This window comes from Dermacentor andersoni, chromosome 4, assembly GCF_023375885.2.
Source record: "Dermacentor andersoni chromosome 4, qqDerAnde1_hic_scaffold, whole genome shotgun sequence".
NCBI lineage: Eukaryota > Metazoa > Arthropoda > Arachnida > Ixodida > Ixodidae > Dermacentor > Dermacentor andersoni.
The window spans coordinates 59,051,417-59,071,566 of NC_092817.1; the positions used below are offsets into that span (position 1 = coordinate 59,051,417).

General features: G+C 45.7%; 1 protein-coding gene across 2 annotated transcripts in view; it reads right to left on the reverse strand.

Annotated features, from left to right (window-relative positions):
• The window catches only part of LOC129386208 (uncharacterized), a 44,872-nt gene extending 25,601 nt beyond the window's left edge, over nucleotides 1-19,271 (reverse strand). The window contains exon 1 of one of the 2 annotated variants that reach the window (XR_008613661.1): nucleotides 18,874-19,271. The gene's annotated coding sequence lies outside the window, so the exon portion shown is untranslated. Of the gene's footprint in view, nucleotides 1-14,426; nucleotides 14,658-18,873 lie in introns of those variants that run through there. The other variant, XR_008613662.2, reaches the window with a different exon arrangement.
• Nucleotides 19,272-20,150: the final 879 nt, after the last annotated feature.

The following is a 20,150-nucleotide window of genomic DNA, read 5'->3' on the forward strand; positions in this document are numbered from 1 at the left end:
TTGAACATATGTCTGTGCTATTCCCGCAATAAACTTGTTGGAAGTTGGTGCTCGTGGTTCGAATTTATAGTGTCTTCGTACAGTCGTATTTTTCGTGCCATAGCGTCTAAGTTTTTTTTTCGTGGTAATCTCGAAGTTTCTGCCTCATATCGGCATTTTAGTACCCCGTATCGCCTTGTATCGGTACAATGCACTTGTATACTTTTGTTTTCAAGGACAGCAGTAAGCTGCCAATTATGATTTGGCAATGCCTGCCGTAGGCGCTCGAACACATTTTCATTCTTTAGGAAGTTTCTTTCCCATGATCATGGCCCCTTCTGAGTAATTGACCTAGATAAATGGCGCTTGTACAGATTCTAGAGGTTGACTGACGATCATAAATTCTTGTTCCCTTGCCAGGCTATTGAACATTGCCTTTGTCTTCTGTATAGCAATGTTCAACCTACGCTTACACTTTCTCGGCTAAGGTCCTCAATCATTTGTTGCAGTTCATCTCCAGAGTTGCTGAACAGGACAATGCCTCTGCATACCGTAGGTTTCCTATATATTTTCACTTGATCCTCACTCCTAATATTTTTCAATCTAGCCACTTGAACAGTTTTTCTAATCATGGACTGAATAGCATAGGAAGAATAGTGTCTCCTTGCCTGACCCCTTTCTTATATAACTTCATATTTACACACAATTGCAGTCTAGGGTCTAGGGTGCGCAATATTCATTACTTGGCCTCTTCATCGAACATCGCGTATGTTCATCGCGGATGATTTTATCGGTGAAAGTTTTTGTATAGTATGTTTGTAATGTCGTGAACGGTGAAATGTCATGTTCGTGTCCGTGTTTGTGGGCCCGTTTTGCCACTTCGTACACTCGTCATTTTCCAAGTGTGCTGGTATGAGTCGGAACCCATTGGTGTGCGATTTCGTGACCGCGAGTAGCGTCAACGCATGTCAGCTCCACACTTATCACGGAGGTTTTACTCAGACTTCACCATCCTTCATAGAACTTCCTCAGGTTAAGAATGACTCAGCCGTTCTTCATAAATTCATATTCTGGCATAGGCCGGCATACTCACGAGCGCACTGACTCATACTCGCCTCACGCTCAACTCACAGGCGTGAGAGTACCAGCGGGAGTGAGTGTTTGTGAGTTTGAGTGGACGTGACGTATGTACATCAGCGATTGCCGGTTAACACGAATACGAACCCATGTCAGTGACGGGAAGTTCGACTGGACATGAGTATGAACGTGGGTAAGTGCCTCCGAGTGTGAGTGGACATGAGTGAGGCCGATTAGTGCCGGTGAGTGGGAGCGGGAGCGAGTATGAGCGTTAATGGGGTGCAGTGTCGTAGCCTTTAGGTGGCGCACCGGGCACATGTTCCCTGCTTTAGTGTTCCCTTCTCCGCTCCCCTCGAAATATGTCTGTTAGAGCGCGGCATTCTCAGCTTTCCTCCCCCTTCCCGTCCTCGGTCAAGGGGATGACTCCCCCCCCCCCCCCCCCGTTGCCTACCCCAACAAAGAAAAAAATTCCTGGCTACTCTACTGAATGGGTGCGCACGTAAGTGGGAATGAATGACTATGAACGCGAGTGAGTGTTGGCTAATATGAGTAAGCGCAAGTAGGGACTTGAGTGAGTGCTGACGAGTGAATTCTGAAACTTCAAACTATTTATCCTTCTAAAAAAAAGTGGTGTTGGCGAACTCTGCCATCGGTTATATCGAAGTACCCTTACGCAGTTAACTCTGCATTAGCCCGCGAAACTTACATTCAAATAGTCCAGAGAATGAAAAGTTAAATAACGATACAGTTACAACATATCTATGCGGGTCTAAAAAACCATTATCTTTACGCTATAGAAATAAATGCAGTTGGCTAAGCCGATGCATCTTTTTTCAGGCGTCGGTTGCAAAGAAACAACTGTGTCTCAGTCTATCCTGCAAATAAAGCCATCCTTATGCTTACTAAAGATGTTTTTTTTTCTCTCTCTCTTTTCCCGACCTTTCGAGGGAACTAGTGAAACCAGACACGTTGTTTGGTCCTGTTGTGACTTTACGTTCATTGTGTATTCATCATCACATGTTGCGTGCGCCTGCGCGCCCGTTTGCACTTCTACAAAGCGCGAGTGACGTCATCACTGACATCACACTATCCGTCTAGTGCTTTGTCGTATAGGCTGATCGAGTGAGATCAGCATTTGCGCCAACGAATATGTGCAGTTCTCCACATCTAGGCTGACGGCAACGTCAGTGCATGTGCCAAGCAATGGAAGCACTCCTGTGCGACTGGCTGTTTCTCTTCGTACCGTCTCCGTTAAATACATTGCGGGGCAAATACTGATAACTAGGGAAAGTAGGCAGAGAAAACTACCAATCTAGCAGTGATTTTGTAGCATTTTAGGTTCACATGATAAGACATGAAGTAATGTTTCAATGCGGATTGTGTAAATCCAACCGCCATCAGAACACATAGACATACATGTCTCCTGATAACACCGCTTTTTTGCGGAAGAATGCCAGCTCCAGTCAGTTGCAAAAGCAAACGAGGAAGTCTGTACATGTCGTTTATCGATCGTGGCTAGCGAAAGAATGTCGAATGTCTGGAATGCGATAGACCTCACATTCCAAAAGTCTGTCTGCCCCTTTTCTTGTCTTTAAGCAGTGTTTCGGGATTCTCGATCTGTCCCACAGAAAATTGATTTCCCTTTCAGATACGTGTACCAAACAAGCCACGGTATGAAAGAAAGCTTTTTCATGTGTGTTTCGAAGACCTTGCGCCAACCTAACTAGGCATAAAAAAAGAACATATTGCTCATTACGCATAAACCATATTGCAGCCTCCCAAGAAACACCGCGAAATGAAGGTAACAGTGATATGACGCTTCCTCAACTCTCCACATTTTTTTTTTCGCTTTATCCTCTGTTGCTGCATACTAAGGAAAGTAGCAAGACAAGATGCGCGACGCCGAAGAAATGAGAAAGACGTTCTCTGTGAAAAACACGGGACGATTTCTGGCATTGGCTTAACATGACAAAATGGATCCCACGGGCCTATACGGGGTGATCATTTTTCAGTTTTACAAAAATTTTGAAGATCAGTTATGGTAGATATGAGAATTCCATTCCTTGAGGTCGTATATGCAAATAGGCGGACATTATTCACCTGAGAAATCAAAACATATAATCACCTATTTGACGAAAGTTCATTAATTAACTTAATTACGTCATGTCACATATTGAATTTATGAATTATAGCATGTTAGTTTGCAAGGAATATCTACTATAAGCAAATTTTGATTTTCAACAAAGGTAATCTTAAAGATTACCTGTGCCGCAGGTAATATTTATAGTTTCTGTCAAACTTAAAGATTATCGTCCGGTATAAGCACCTTTCCCCTTTTTACCTTTCTTTTTCAGTACGAGCAGAAACGAATGTGCACTTTTTTTTTTTTAACGAACGAAAGGCAATGTCATCAAACGGGCCATGCAGTACATAAAAATATAAAGGAATGTAAAACAGAAGCAAGTAAATGAATCATGGGGTCCTATAACGTCAACCTATACTCCATTCTAATTTCATTCCAATCTCCTTACGTTATATTCACGTAACTACCGACGCAAGCATTGGGCGGTGACGCGCAGCGTTGTCTGAACAGCCAAATCAAACGTTCCCCTCCTATATATAGGAGGTGACTTTTGTTTACTTTCAAAGCGATTATTATTGCCCACCATAACACGCTTTTGTTATCTAATTTGCTGACAAAATGAAAGGAGCGCGCAAAAGTGAAGATGGTTTCGGTGGGACCAAGCCTGCATAGTGAAAGTGGACAACCAGATGAGGAGGGCGGTGGCGGCGTCTGCGATTGGTCTGCTTCCCCTTGAAGCTTGTGATGGCTGCTCGAAAATAGCGGTGGCGTGCAATGCGGTGTTAAAAATGCCGTTAAACGAAATCTGGGCGAGGGAAAATATGCAGAGGGATATCGTACCAGAAGGGCTCGGAAACATTGTACTGCCACACATAAATATTTATTATGCGCAAAAAAAAAAAAATTCTTGCTGGCAGTTCCTAGTATCTAGTGCTAGAGCGATGGGCAGGCAGCCATATTCTAATCCTTTCGGAACGGGATAGTCTCCAGCGATTCCGAAAAAAATGTGCATTTTGTTTGGCATATCAATGCATTTTTAGCGCGTAGACGTCACTTTAACGTGGTGAGCTTTTGCTGTTGAATGACGTTGCGTGACAGACCAGCGAGCAAGAGCAACACAGAAAAAAAGTTTACCGATAGCGGAGGGCTAATGCTGCAAAAAGGCATAGAATCGTAAATACCCTTTATTTTTCTTTTGTTCGGCCTAATAATGCATAATTAATGCGTACACGTCATATTAGTTGGGGAGCTTTCGTGACGTCACGTGACAAACAAGCGATGTGGAGGTGGCCTGAACATTGTTGACCCATCGTGGAGTGGGCCAAAGCTCTGCTGGCCGCTTCTAGACCTCAATTGGCATTTCAGTAAATTAACAAAGAGGCTTGATGTCCCGAAAAAGACCAGTTAGTTATGAAGGACTGCATATTGGAGGATTTCGGATTAATATCGTTACGCGGGGTTCCTTAAGCTGCACGTAAACTTCGGTGCACGAACTTTCTTGCACTTCGGTCCAATGCGACTGCTGAGGCAGGGCATCAAACCTGCGACCTCGTGCTCAGCAAAAGAACGCCATATAGTGACCGAGTCATGGCGGCGGGTGAACGGCGTTTAAACACGAACACGCAGATCAAAGGAGTCGAGAGGCTGCAGAGTTGGCTTCCTCGATGAACTGCATTGTTTCAAAGGCCGTGTGACGTCGCATCGTCGAACGTCGGCCTAGACGCCTGGCGTGCAGAATTAAAGCAGACGCACAGCTGTACTCCTCTGGGGCATACACAACTGACCATGCGCTACTTCAATCAATGGCATAATTCCAGTGAAAATTGAGCCGGTCAATTTAAATCAATATTGGCATTAGCCGCGAAACACAGATATGTAAGATAGGAGGGAGGCTGCACACAGCACAAGCATTCTTTCATTTCCTATTCCCCCCCCCCCACCCCCCCCCCCCCCCCCCCCCGCTATCTTTCTTTCACGGCTCACGATATATTTCATCTTCAGTAGCGTGACGAGCGTACCGCTAGACTAACCTCTCCACTTATCATTAAACCTTCTCTCTCTGTTTTTCCCGTTTCTCTCCCCATCCGTTCGAGTATGTAACGCCGCAGTTGAGGCCAACGGCGGAGATTAGGTGGCTCTGCCGCCGGCGTGCACACAACCGAATTGGAACCGTTGTCAGATGGGAAGAGGACTTGTCACCTTTGAAGGCGCCGAACCGGAAGCCACGTTCGTAAGAACTCGATGGCATCCCCCAACCACGACCGCTCGATGAAAATAGGAGCGGCCGTATCCTCACCTCCACGCTATCCTGCACAGATTCTTGCGAGCCAGTGGCGGCACCTCGTGTCGCTCATCCTAAACACAAGCCCTCGCTGCCCGCTGGAACCGCTTCCAGCAAGTGCGTCGACGGCGAGCGACGGAAAGAATGAATGAAAACTTGATTAATGTTAGGAGGTGCCACTAGGTTTGGGAACCTCCAGTGTAGAGTTCCGATGGGGAACTTTTCCAGGCACTTCAGCACGTAGTCCACCAGGTAGCGTTGTTCGCGCTTTGTCTTGGCGAGAATGAACATCTCTGGTGTAGGGGCAAGACGGCAAGGGAAAGTCACCCTCTTTATATGAAACGGTTTTCTCGCGTAGACTATGTTGTGTTAACAGGCTATGCCTCAGTATCAGAGGTGACTTCGCCCGTTTGATACACAGCCATACGAAACCTCCGTCGCGTTATAGTATCCATTACATTATACTCTAGGCTTGTGAATATGCGATGTATTCGAACATATATATCGAATATTATGCTATTCGATATTCTTTCCGGCTCGAATTTCAGTATTCAAAGTATTCGAAGCGTTCGAAACGAACGAATAAAGGTACTTTTCCGCGTGTAAGCCGCGCTCCACCGGAAAGGAAATAAAAAATAACGCTCATTTAACCTGCGGAAATAACTGCACGCAACGCACGAATCTTTGCAAAACAGTTGACTATCGCGGATGCACGAGTCTTCCACGTCATAACTTCGGCCAGCTGCTTTGTGCCCCATCTCAGGCTGATGACTGAGAAGTTTGCCCTAAATGTGGTTTCACTACAGCGCAAGCCCCATTGCCGTGAAACTACCTTAAGGCAATGCTTGCGCTGCCGTGAAGCCACATCTTAAGTTAAAATTCACACATAACCCGCACCCCGAATTTACTGCTACATTAAAAAAAAATATTTTTGCCTGTGTACTTTGCAGACCGGAACGCGCTAAGCACGCGTGTAGACGGAAAGCATGAAGTTGAATTTGCGCAACGGCATAAACTGCGGGAGTCGCGCGATCAAGGTCGCACTTCACAGCATCGCGACGACGCACGACGGGCGAACGCGAAATGCCCCACCGCCTCAACCACCCCAAAGTTCTAAGTAGACTGAAGCACAACAGCGAGCAAAAGCCTGTAAACAAACTTGATGCGCTGTTGGAGTACTAGAAAATGTTGAACTTGCATTAAGGCGCGAAGATATCTGAATAACGGCACTCCTTCGAAACTAAACTGACTCCAGAAGTGGAACCCCGTTTCTTTTTCTTCTTTCTTTTTTTGCGAGCAAGGAAGTAACTTTCTTAGATTTGTCAACAAGCGTGCTCTTATGTGAAGGCTTTGTGCAAATGTCGTTGTCCAGGCGCCGGGCACGTGCAGATAGTGACAGGCAGCATGCACATTATTAAACTGCATCTTCATCAAACCCTCCGCTTTGGGTACACGTGACTGTGGAACCTATGTGGGTACACGTGACTGTGGAGATTATTTGGAATTAGCCCTTACACACATTCCTGGCGGAAGAGCCCTTTGTGAATACGGACCCTGATTGCTCATGTCGCGAACGGTGCTACGTGAACGGGCCAGAAGTAGCATCCTGTGGGTTTAGATTTACTAATGATGCTCCTCAGAGAATATTTGTGAGTCAGATTTATCACAAACAAAAAATGAAGAAGTAGGAGAAGTGTTGAACTTCTAAGAGTAGTAGTTTGCCGTTACCGATAGAGTGACCCACTGAACATGGCCCCTGCAAACCAATAGTTGATTTTCGCTGCTGTGACGCTTCTGCACCAGTCACCTTTCCCTGACCTCTTCCCCGGCGTGCTGCTCAAGAGGACCGCCGGCCGTTTTTCTATGCGTTAGTTTATACAGCCCGTAAATGAAAACGCATGGAGACGATCAAAGCCAGAGGTGGGCTAAGTGAAAAAGAGCGCGCCTCACAAAAGCACAACAGAGGCAAAAGTCTCAAGGAAAGAAGCAGCAGACCAGAAAGAATGGTACGTATACGAAGAGATTCTCGTAAATTGGACGTAATAGATTGCAGACGCCGTGCCGAACAGCGAACAGCGGGGGAGGAGGAAATTCAATTCTCCGAGCCTTCCGCGTCGAGTGACTTCCAATTCTTGTCGCTGCGCCGGCCTTCCGTATTGTGCCCATTTCGCGCGACGCGAGTGGACTTCGAGGCGGTGGCAGAACGGAGTGAAGTAATGGCTTCGGCTTGTTGGTTTGGATTTGTCGGTTTGTGTGGAACAGCGCGCAACTAGACAGAAGTGACAAATAGGACAAGTTTGAAGTCGGCGCCTGTTTCTTCCGTGTAATTTTTTCCCTGTTATACAAAACAAAAGGCGGAAGAAAGTTCGGCCTTTAAGCAGTCAGGAATTCAGGCTTCCGCACGGAAGTTGCGGTGGAGCGAGGGTGCGTTCAAGGAACGGACTCAAGGAACGTCTCTCAGCGAACGCTGACTCAAGGAACGCCTTTGCCTCTGATAGGGAGAAAGAGAAAGGAAAGAATTAGGCAGGCAGAAAAAAAGAACGAAAACAGGAAAAGAAGAAAGAAAGAATAGATCAGTTTTTCTTTTTTATAGTATGGGGGATCGAAGGTATGTTATATATGCCAGCGTTCATGCTTTCTCCATATATGCAAGAATTCACATCTATGATTGCCTGTATACACAAAGCGTCTGTTGTTTTAGGATAGACCACATCCAATCCTCCTCAACTTTCCATGCCGCGTCATCGGTAGACCTACATGTGACTATTTAGTTGCCTATGCTTTTACGATATGTCGAATTCGTGCGCGCACTGTCATACCCGTATATCACAGAGCCAGCCAAGCGTAGATTCTGTCAGAAAGTGGTGGCGTTGAACGGATGTTAGCACTGCCGCCACTACGTTGGACCGGAGTGATCGTTCCTAGATTAAATGCACCGGCGAGTTTCTAGACAAATCTTTAACAGAGAAAGGAAAATGAATTTCGCACCACAAGCCTGGAAGAAAAGGAAAAAGAAAAGAATGGGGAGTGATACGCGCGCAGATACAACAGCGTCCACTGTGCGTTCAGAGTTGCTCGTATATCCAAGTCTTCTTTTAAGTGTAGCAGTACTCTGGTGGCTTTCTGTCTCATTATGGTCGAGTTCATGACCCTGGTATGTTTTTCTTCTTTGAACAATCTGTCGTCCAGTCGGCTTTAAGCAACACACAAAGACTGTCTTTCGTGACCAGCAGAACCAAAATAATGCTTCGCATGATCTGGTTCTCGCACAAATTGAACCTGGGCAATTTTTTTTTCATACTGAAAGAGGTACCGTAATCTGCATTACGGCCGATTAGCACCACATAACTGTAAACCAAGAAACACAGCTACTTCTTTAAAGGGAAAGGAAGCGTTGACAGGGCTAGGCACCACTCCCTGTCTGCGCGCCCTTTTCTTTCTGTTTCTCTTTCTGTTTCTCTTTTTTAGTGCAGCAAACACTACGTGCGCGTGCTGGACACATGTGCGATATGCTATATATGGCCCATGGAGTAAACTCACCGCACGCCGGAAAGGACAGTGACAAATGATCGCGGCGGTGAATCGATACAGATATAAATTGATGAGAAGGGGAGGGGGGGGGGGGGGGGGGACTGACTATGGTTGAGCGAACAAAGAGAGGAAAGCGCGACCTCCACGTTCTCACGGAATCGCTACTTGTATTGAACATCGCATTATCGCTTCAGGGTCACCGAGCGAATAGCTCTCCCTCTGGCCATGTTCGTTTCGTTATTCGCTCCCTAATTCTTGTTGGCACATCAAAATGGTTCAAGGAATGCTATCAGGGAATTGACGGGTAGTGTTAAACCACTAAGTTGCTTCTGGTAGCTAGGAACGTGGTCTCTATTTACCGGGATGAGAGCTAAGAAGCATCAGAGACAAGTGTGTATTCAGCCACAACGCCAGAAAGCCGACTCGAATGTGTACTATAGGAAAATCAAACCACTGCATGGTAGTGTAACTGATGGCGGACCAGCTTTCGAGTGACTACAGGCCTTATAATACTGATATTAAAATGCACGTTAAAAATTTTCCTATAACTTCCGGTTCAGTAACGTGCTGTGCAGGTGTACGTAGCCGGAATATGCTGGCTCTTCTCATAAGCATGAAACATAAGAGCGAATAGTGGTTTACTAGCCGTACCAAATGCCATAGATACGTACCACTCTGAGATCTAGTAGTCATTGGATTTTGGCGCTCTTACCTTCCCTTCACTAGAGTCTAGAGGCAAGTAAGCATGGTTATAATTTCTCGTAATAACAATACAGAGTGGTGTGGACCAATATCTTCCAGATATAATATATACGCAGATGACATTCTATTCTTCGGTTAGTGGATAATCATTAAGCTTCCAGCGGATACTTGCAGAGGAGAGTACGGAGCTAACGATGCAACACAGTAGGAAAGCTTTATTTGACTCATAATTATGAAAAATAATAATAAATAAGGTTACTTTGGAATCGCAGAGTAGGTTGTAGCGTGCGACGTCGCACGTGCTTCTCAGTCATTTGATTTTTCATCGGTTGCGCATCTCGCTCTATGCGACTTTTCCAGGAGTAACAAAATCGAATCGAGCCAGGAGTACACGGGAAAGAAAAACTATGCTTTGCCATATCTGCACCATTGCTTTAAGTTTGCACCGCGAATACAAGTCCAATTGTTGAAATAGCAATGTCATGTTCACTGCAGAAAACCACAAAGCTTTGTATTCGCTTTCTGCTATGTTATGCATGACATTGACTATAGGGAAATTATGCAATAAAGCGTGCACGATCAGAATGCACACGTTGATTGCCGCCAAAAGGATACACAAGCAAGAGTCGCTAGAACGGGGCACAAACAAGCCAAGACTGTCTAAGTCTTATGAGCGTCTCACGCACCGTGCGAAATGGAAGTCAGAAATGCGTCCGCTCATAACACTCGCGCGTTCTCGATTAGCTCCGGCTTCCACGTGGCATCATTTGAGTGCATGCATGACACGCATGGTGCAGTGTCTTATAGACAACGCGACGACCCTTCGTGACGGAGATTAATTACCGGAAATCAAAAAGTAGAAATCAAAACGTGACTATGATTAATTGGCGTCGCTCCTTGCTTCGTTCTCCGAGCGAAGTGATGGTGGTGTGCGTCGTTTGCGAGCCTGTCACTTGGGCAGGCCTCGCCACGCAACGTTTGGAGCTGTCGTTTCTGATAAATGTGTTTTCACGCTTCGCTGTGCTCCACAGTAAATAGATCAGATGAACGGATCACGAACCATCACGTTCGTATTATAATGTGCACTAATTAATGGGCAGAAAGTTGCAGTATAGGGTGCGCGTTTGACCTCTTGCGAGAATGGGCCGTTTTTCCGTGTGAGGGCTGCTTAACTTTGGGTGGTGCGCTAGTGCAATTATTTGCTTTAGGACACGTGAAATGTGCTCAAGGCACTGTGGTAAGAGCCCGTCTTCCTTTGAGCTTTGTGCGTCGAGTCGACCAGTGACGTTTCTTTTTATCAGCACAAAACAAACGTAGTATTACCCGGCATTACTTTGTACAAGTCCGACACACCAGCTTTCAACGCATTTTATTTCCTGCCCACATATAGGTTGTTGGGAATGAAACATGCAAGCACTATTTCACGTTTGCTACCAGAAAGGTATGATGCGATAAGCCTTCTGAAAACAGCTGCGCGGCTATTAGTCGACTTCTTACCAAGAAGCCTCCAGCTTCTAGGAGCTTCCTGGAAGCAACTAGCGTCAAGGAGCTCTCAAATACGCAGACGTCCGCGAATCCAAGTCGCGATTCTCAAGTGCAAGCTATTGTCGTTAAAAGGTAACCACTAATTCAACGCAATGCTGCAATCTAAATTAGCCTAATGTAACTTCCCTGCCAATTTGTCCTGTTTCTCGCTCCGTCCTTCTATTTCTACTGTGTGATGGTCCAACACAAACACATGTGTTAGTCTTTAGACTCTGTTGTGCCCTTTCCCTTGTTTATTGAACTGTGTTTCCCTTAGTGTCCTCTTACTCCCTCATGTGCCTTTCTTTACTCGCAAACGTTCGTGATGTTTGACGGCCCCTAGTTTTTTTTAATGTTTTTTTTGCGCTTATCGTCTTCCTTTACCAGCGAAGAATAGCCGGCGCCAATAAAGCAGCCAATCTTTCCTTCAATTTCATATTAATAGAAAAAAAGAAGCTTTCCTGATGACTATATCGATCGGCAGACGTGTAACAAAGATAGGGCTACCTGCAACAAGCATATTCAATGACGGTACACTTGCCGGTCTCGGAAACGCAAGGTCTCCTCTGCACTGCTATCGACAAAGTGCCGACATTGGCACGCACGATATCCAACGGACTTCATAGGACAGTTTAATGTACGGTAACTAGAGTGAGAGAGAGTGCTCGCCACGGCTCGCACAAATGCACGGAAAAGTTGCTTAACGAGAACGCGAGCGAGAGCGCCGCAGAAACTTTACCCTAGAGCGCGCTAAAGCCTCGACACCTACGCTGGGCTCCCAAGCTGGACAAGCACTACGCGCAGCGGCATATACGCCTTCGCATCTGTCCGAAATTTCGCAACCTCGTTGCGGCCACACAGAACTGACAACCTCCGCTCCGGACGAACCTTTAAGCCAGAGAATCCACTCAGCGCATCGCGAGGTGCTACACACGCCACCTTCGCGAACAAAGAGGAACTCGAAAAAGAGGTTAGCTAAATGTACACTCTAATACCTAACTGAAAGTAGTGTCTGCCGAAGCGAGCACGAATTTGCAGCAGGCACTCAGGAAGATCCCGCCTGTGCACACTTATTATGTATGGGGATCCGCCTTGGCCGTTCGCTAAATGCTGGGAAATCTCGCTACTACAGTTTGCTTTACGAAAGCATGAAAGCTCAGACGCGCGGTGTGCAACAACTTGTATAGTTGTTGGCGCGCGTAGTTCGCCAACGGCCCGTTTCTTTATTTACTTGCATGTGCTGTAAAAATCCTCTTATAGTTCCATCGCCACGCCTCGTTAACTCGGCACTACAGAACACTGCCGTGAAAAAAAATTAAAAAACCTCTCTCGCCGGGAGTTATTAGTAAGCGCAGCCTAGCGGAAATGCGCAGCGCGTTAGCGAGTTTATACTGATAAAGGAAACGTACCCAGCGCGTTTTCGGGAACTCTATAAAGTGCCTGCGTGTGTTATAACAGTTATTAAAACGTCTTACTTGAAAAAATATCAAGAATGAAGCAAGCAGAGGTGACACGTTGCTGAAACACTCGAAGTTTGTTTAGCACTGGCAAGTTAGCAGTGCGAATTTTTGTGCCGGGAAGGTAATCTATTTTCCTAGACATTTTCGAAAGGTCCGCCTTTCTTTGTAAGGTTACGGTGATTAGGTTCCAGCTGGGGTTGTTCGAAATGGCTGAACGACGATGGCAGAGAGGAAATGCAAGATGATTGATTCGTGCTGTCTGAGCGCCAGAGATGAGCCGAGGTATTGTGAAGTTCAAGAACGTAATTAATTGAAATTAACCAAACAATAAGCAAAAAGTAAGTGAAGGCTCGGGGGGGGGGGGGGGAATCTAATTATTTCCGGGGCTTCGTTTCGGATCGCTCTGGCACATAGTGGCAGCATCTACATGGTCATTGCGTAACTTTCAATAACTTAATATTTACCAAACGCGGTGGAAAGCAAAAGTGCAGCGACAAAATCGCTGTTGCAGAGCAGTCAGAGGCAAAAAGAGCGACATTACAAAAAGTGTGCACATCCGCACTAGGCGCGCGCAATTCTACTTGCACACAAAGGAGTGCAAATAAACTGATGAACCAAACTCGGCGGTGGTGAAACAAAAGGATACCTCACAGAGCATCCGCATGTGAAGAAATTATATAGCTAGGTTTGGATTAGGCTTACGATTGTTATGCAGAAAATGTGGGTGCTTCTAGAAAATGAAAGTTTGCAGACTTCATCTATTTCTTCCTCCATATACAAAGAAAAGTCTGAATAAAAATAATGAAAATACCACTTTAAGCTATTGTATTTCCAAAGAAAGGTGAGGTAATATCATCAAAATAACTTTGGATGAAAGGAGCCAAGGAGCGAGATGATTTCTCCTGGGGAATGTCAGTCACACAAAGCGACGTGTTACTTATTAGTGGCGTCCCTGAAGAACGGCATCCTTCTCTACGAGCGGGCGCCCGAATCCATAGGATGCGTTTTCGAGCTGAGTTGGAAAGTTGCATGTTCCTGCTCGCTTAAAGACACAGACTGGATGAAAAGAAAATGTAGTGTGAAATGTATGACGTGAGCGGGGGAAGCTGTCCAGACAGCAGCAGCCTCTGCGTCATAACCAACTGAGCAGATACTGAGAAATATGGTACGTGAACCTATTCGCAAACAGCACTGGACAGGCTGCATTAATTTCCGATATCAACAACTCCATGATATTGGTGCTTCGAGAGAAGTGTCTATGAATAATACGCTTATTTTGTCTTTGCTAAGCGAAAGAAGAATTAAGAAATAATGAGTGAAAGAATCCGGAGCATTGGCTTCTCATAAGGCGGTGTGACGCTATCCACAGTTCTTCACGTAATGAGTGTTCGTTGTCCTCACATTGCGATAGCACCACGATCCTGTCGTCATTACTGCGCGGATAGACGCGACTTGAGCCGACCTTTGAGAAGGAGCTGTAATATAGCACGCACTCGCGCTCCCAAAATGCCAAAGAAAGCCTTCTTTGCGCTCAGCCTTTCATGGGTCCATATTCATAAAAATGTCATACGCTAGAATTGTTCGTAAGAAAAAATACCAGCAAATCTTGATGCTGGACATATTGGTAAAGGCAACCAGCCAACGGCAAAAACTCGCACAGAAAAAAAAAAGAAAGCTTTGTGTGGATTCGGCCCCAGGTTAACTCGCACGAGCGTTCACGTGCGTGCATGCGTGAAGGAGGAGGGATATTTATCAAGTTAAACAGTGTGAAAAGAAAAAAAATCGTCACCTCTTCTAGTCCGTGAAGATGGTCGAACAGCGAAGCCCTTTCCCCCTGTTGAGCTCTTCTTTTCGTGCCCCGCTAGGTCACGTGGCCCCTTTTTAGTGAAGTCCGACAACGATAGCACAGGGTCCGAAAAAACAGCTTCGCTGTGATAAAAAAAAAAGAGTCAATAAATACACTTGCACAAAGGACCAACGCTGAACTAACTAGCTCGAGGCTGGCCCTGTGTGTGCTGGACTCTCCTGTGATTTTTTTCTCGAGCTGTTTAACTTGCAATATGGTGGGCCAACTTGCCTAAACACACCTACTTTTCAGATACGTATGTCCCCGATTTACTGCTCGCGACTGCCTCTGCTACCTCGTTAACCCGCATAGCTCTTAATTGCCTCCATCTGTAACGTCAATGTTTAGTTTTCTTATCCCGTACCACACCCTTCCTCCTCCTGCGGACCCTTAAAAAATAGCAGTAGAACACAAAACCCACCAATGCACAAGAAATGGAGAAGGTAGAGAAGAATAAACGAACGAAGCACGTATGGTCAGTAAGAGTGAGCAAAGGTGCCAAACAGGGAAGCGGTGGAAATGGGCTGCACTATATTTTCGCCGTTTTCCGGTCGCTGCTGCATGCGTCCCCGGTCAGGTCAAAACGAGCCCCCGCGCCCGGGGTGAGATAATCGGGCAGGCAGCTGTCGCTAATGCCCCCGTGCCTGCCACGCATTGTCTTCGGTGGCCGTGGGTCTACCGTATGGATCCGAATCCATTCCGGAAGCGAAGCCAAAGCGCACTTTCGTTACCTTCATCTCCTCGACGGCTCCGCGTCGGTGCAAGGCCATTCTTATTCTGCGGTGCTTTCGACTTCTATTTTTATTTATTTGTTTTTATTTTTGCCGTTCACGTTACCAGTTACCGCAACCCCATACTTTTTCTTCCTCTGCACAGCAAGTGCCTCTGCGACAATGTGGAACGGGCCAGGAAAAAGAAAAAGACGAGAAACGTATGTCCTTCAACATAGCATCTACAGAACAAGCTGTAAGCGCGATCGACCTCTTGTTGCCGTTTATTTTTTAGTGGCAAGCAAAGATATGCGAGACAAACAATGGTGATTCAGGAAGTTTTAATGGATATTACTCTGTTTTACTCATACATGCCTCCTATCTTACCTTTTATGCGCAAACAATGACTATTGCTGCTTAAACGGGCGTCGCGGCTTGGCGACAGAATGCGTGACAGTCACAATTATGATGCTTTGTGTGATGATTTCTCGAGTTCTACGAGAACCAGTCGCTGACTTTGTCTGCGAAAGCAAGGTTTTCTTTTAAAGTTTCCAATGAGGAACGGGGCAAAAAGCTTGGTTATTATTCTACAAATCTAGCTGTTTTCTTAGATTTCGCATTGTGCCATAGAAACGCCAGCTCGAATGTAGTGAAACGAAGGTTGTTCTCGAGAAGCTTACAGTGACGCACGCGCAGCATGCAAGACAATGGTCCGCGGTACAGGAGAATGGCGGCTAAATGGGGGGAACAAAGGATGCACCCCTTTCAGGAAAGAGCGCTTAATTCACGCGCGGACATTCAGTGCGTGTATTGTAAATAACAAACAATGTCACACACGAAGGAGAGATAAGTTTCTGGCCTTTGGGGTTCTGACTGCCTTTCGAATTGCTCCAATGTACTGGAACATATTCGACATGATTACCCGCCGTGGTTGCTAAGTGGCAATGGTGTTGGGGCTGCTGAGCACGAGGTCGCGGGATCGAATCCCGGCCACGGCGGCCGCATTTCGATGGGCGGCGAAATGCGAAAACACCCGTGTACTTAGATTTAGGTGCACGTTAAAGAACCCCAGGTGGTCGAAATTTCCGGAGTCCTCCACTACGGCGTGCCTCATAATCAGAAAGTGGTTTTGGCACGTAAAACACTTTAATTTAACTCGATATGATTAGGAAAACTTCAGGAATTAGCTGGAGCCGCCTGACGTGCAGGGCAAGGGGTAACTTGAAATCACTAAGAAAATTCTTTTCTTCTTTTGCCTTGAACTTGCTAATGGGCATGACAATCACACAGGAAAAGAATTGGCTCCCAGCATATCTCTTACATTCGCGCTAAATAATTTATATCTTGTCGTTTGGATTTTCTTTCACTATTCCACTTACAACAACAATGCTTTTAGAGGCCCTAAATATGTGTCGGTTGGGGATGTGTGTGCGCAGTGACCTCACCAGGACGAAGGTGATCCAAGAAAACGTGGAAGGTCGTGGTCGGTTATTACTTCGCTGATTAAGAAATATTATTACGGCCGGATAAATTATCTTATTATGCGGATGTTAACATTATAGTTAAACAATGAATAGCTTCATAATATTGCAGTACTGTACCTACTGCCTCAAGCAATGAGTCAGTCACCGATATCCTTGGTAGCATGTGTGAACATTTACCTTGAAATATTCCATAACTCTCGCCGTGGCTGACGATGGTTGTTACTGTTGCTCAGAAGCTCGCCCCTCCCCTCCCCCTCCCCCTCCCCTTCTCCCAGTGCACGCTAAATATAAAGAACTGACTGAACTCATTCACAATATATATATTTACTTTATTTGACAGGATTAAAGCCCTGCAGGACTTGCAGGGGTGGGAGGTGACAGAGAACGAGTTGTATCTTAGGACTCACATGGACATAGGCTCATGAAATCGGGCTCAACGGGGTTACTTGGGTTCAGACTCACCAAAATTAGACCTAACCTCGAACTCACCTACAACAGATTTAGCTAGATTCATTGAGACTCAGACTCGCCAGAAATTCGACTCATTACGCTTACTCGAACTCGAACTCACCAAAGCAGACTCAGCCGGATTCACTCAGACTGAGAACTCACCGGTCGGTGTGAGTTGAATGATTAAACCCATGAGTGAGTTCGCCTACCTATGCTGTTGTTGCAATGTCACTGCAAACAGCTGTTAGACGAACCTGATTTCTCAATACTTTATGGACTCTCACGTGGCCTCCAGAACAACTCCCTGGCAAACGTCAAAACCTTCGAGGCATAAGCTGCCGGACGAAGTCCACAGAACACCTGGTGGGAATTTAGCGTTCGGCGTTCTCACTACTTCGTCTTTCCTATTGCATGCCCTAAACGGAAAGCTTCAGGTGTAAAGGAAAGAGGCTGCTTTATACCGGGCGTTCTGCAGTTACATTGTTATTCTCCAGAATGCTGCAGCAGAGAAAGAGGTAATAGCTTCTTTTTGCTGACCATTATTCGGCTATGCGGGCGCCGGGATGAAGTTATGCGGTAATTACCGATTACTCATTCAATAACTAAACACCTAATTCACATTTTTTTAATTGCTTTAACTGATAAGAATATTGCAATTGCAAAATCAAGTCGCCGAGCTGCTAGGAAACGCACTACTGCCGCACCGCGAGCAAAGGCGGCAAATCTGTGTTAGAGCTATGCTTGCAGAAACTGCAATCACATCCATCGTCATTCCTTTACGGCGCAAGGTGGTATTTCTTTTGTTTGCTTTCTATTTGTCTTTTCTTTCTGATTTTCTGACAGCACAGCGATGCTTACGTGGTTCGCTGTTCTTCGCGTTTACTGCACCAGATTCCACAGTTGTTCGCTACTGCTTCAAAGGGACTCGCACTATGCAAGTACGAAAACATTCGGCGACGAATATAAGCGATCGCACTGTACTCAAGGGCGTGTCCGGTTCTAGAATCACCCTCCCGTACCCAACACAAAGAGGACGACCTCAAGGGCACAGTTGGTTTTTTAACTACATCCCGCCAACGTTTGGGGCCGCGAAGATCAAAGACATTCTAACGTAGAAATACATGACTGCTTGATTTCAGAATGAAGTTAGGTCAGTGAAGAAACGACGCGCGTGATGAGCTTTTCGGTTGCTCAGCTTGTTATAATGTCTGCCAGCTGCAATGTTAGTTTGGTTACAAATGCTAGGTGGGGAGCTCGTAAGAAATGTAGCCGCAGTGTTGACCTTGAAACTGCAAACTAAGTTTGAAAGCCTTTGAAGTCAAGATTAAGAAGAGAATATTTAACAATGAAAGTAGTATTTATACTGTTTGCAGCAACGTTCCATAATTTCCTGCTGAAAGAAAAGACTGGCTTTGTTTCTCATACATGACGACACAGCGCTATGTTCCAAACAAGTGCTACCTGAAGCATTAAGCAAAGAGCAAAAAAAAGCAAGAAATATACAATACGAAAATGCGATTATACAGATTGCAAAGTGAAAAATCAGCCGTAAGATTATAGCACTACAATCAATCAATCAATCAATCAATCAATCAATCAATCAATCAATCAATCAATCAATCAATCAATCAATCAATCAATCAATCAATCAATCAATCAATCAATCGGCTGGTGACTACAAAAAAGCAGCAAAGCCTTCGACTATGCGGTGGATATATTGAGATATATGAAATGCTTGAGTCTTACGTAAAGCAACAACTGCCTCGACAGACCGCCTCCGCACTCCTTCCGTGTCCTGGTGCACAGGCTTGCTCGCCGCAAAGAAAAGCTTCTTTTCGCAGGGAAGCCACCACGCTGGAAATGCGCTCAGTCTTAAGCAATGCTGTAGGATCGAGCGCCGTCGTCGTCACGCAGTTATTTGCGTTTCAATGCTACGGTTGCTATTGTAAGCCCTTCGAGCGAAACGAGCGCGCTTCCGATTCGGGTCGTCTTATCCGGTAGCGTGCGCTGCTGCGCCGTCGCAACAAACGCTCGCTCGCTCGTCTGTTCGCTGATGCGACGCTAAAGAGCGGGAAAAGTGAGTGGGCGTTGCCGAACTTGCAGCATCGCGATATGACGCTAGGTGGAGTAAAAAATATATATATATATATATATATATATATATATATATATATATATATAAGAAAAGGATAGAAACACACAAAAAAAAATAACACGTAAAGCACGAAGGCAAGAGAACGAAAGAAACGAATAAGAAAGAGAAAACAGTGAGCTTAGAGCATGGGGCACAGTAGCGCGCAGACGCATGCACCCGATAATTGCATCGTGCCTGTAGGATTTTCTCTCCGAGGAACAAAAAAATTGACCCAGCGGCCTGACAACTGCGAAAGTAGCACACTTCAGAAGAACAGTTTCTCGCATATTACATATATAAGGAATGAGCTTTTATTGGCATGTCTGGCTGTCAGAATGTCTGACGTTGGTTGCATCAACAAACTCAAACGACCACGAAACGCTTTTGGTCGAAACCCGTGGTTTGTCTCACGTATTCACTCTTCTGTTGTCATCGATAAAGACGCGTCGAATGGTTAAGAAAGACGAGTTCAGTGCCGCTTGTACCGTGCCCGGTGCCGTCCGCTGGCCGGTTTCCTCTTATCATGTTAAGGTGATCGACCCAGTGATGACAGATCATCCTTGCGAAATAAAAGCCACAGTGCGATTCGATAAGTAACCTGTGCAATGCATTTAGCGTACCTGCGTGTTTTCTCATCATTTAATTATTTCGTCCCTTATCACCTATTACAGCTGCAGTTGAGTGCAATGCCTTTTGTTAGGCACCGATCATCAGAAACACTTCCTCCCTTTCTTTCTCTCTCTCTCTCTCATCTTTTGTCACACAACGCTGTGCACACACACCAGAACGCAACCCGTAGCGGTCGCTTAGAGGCTATGGTGTTGGGCTGCTAAGCTCGAGGTCGCGGGATCGAAATGGGGGCGAAATGCGAAAACACCCGTGTACCTAA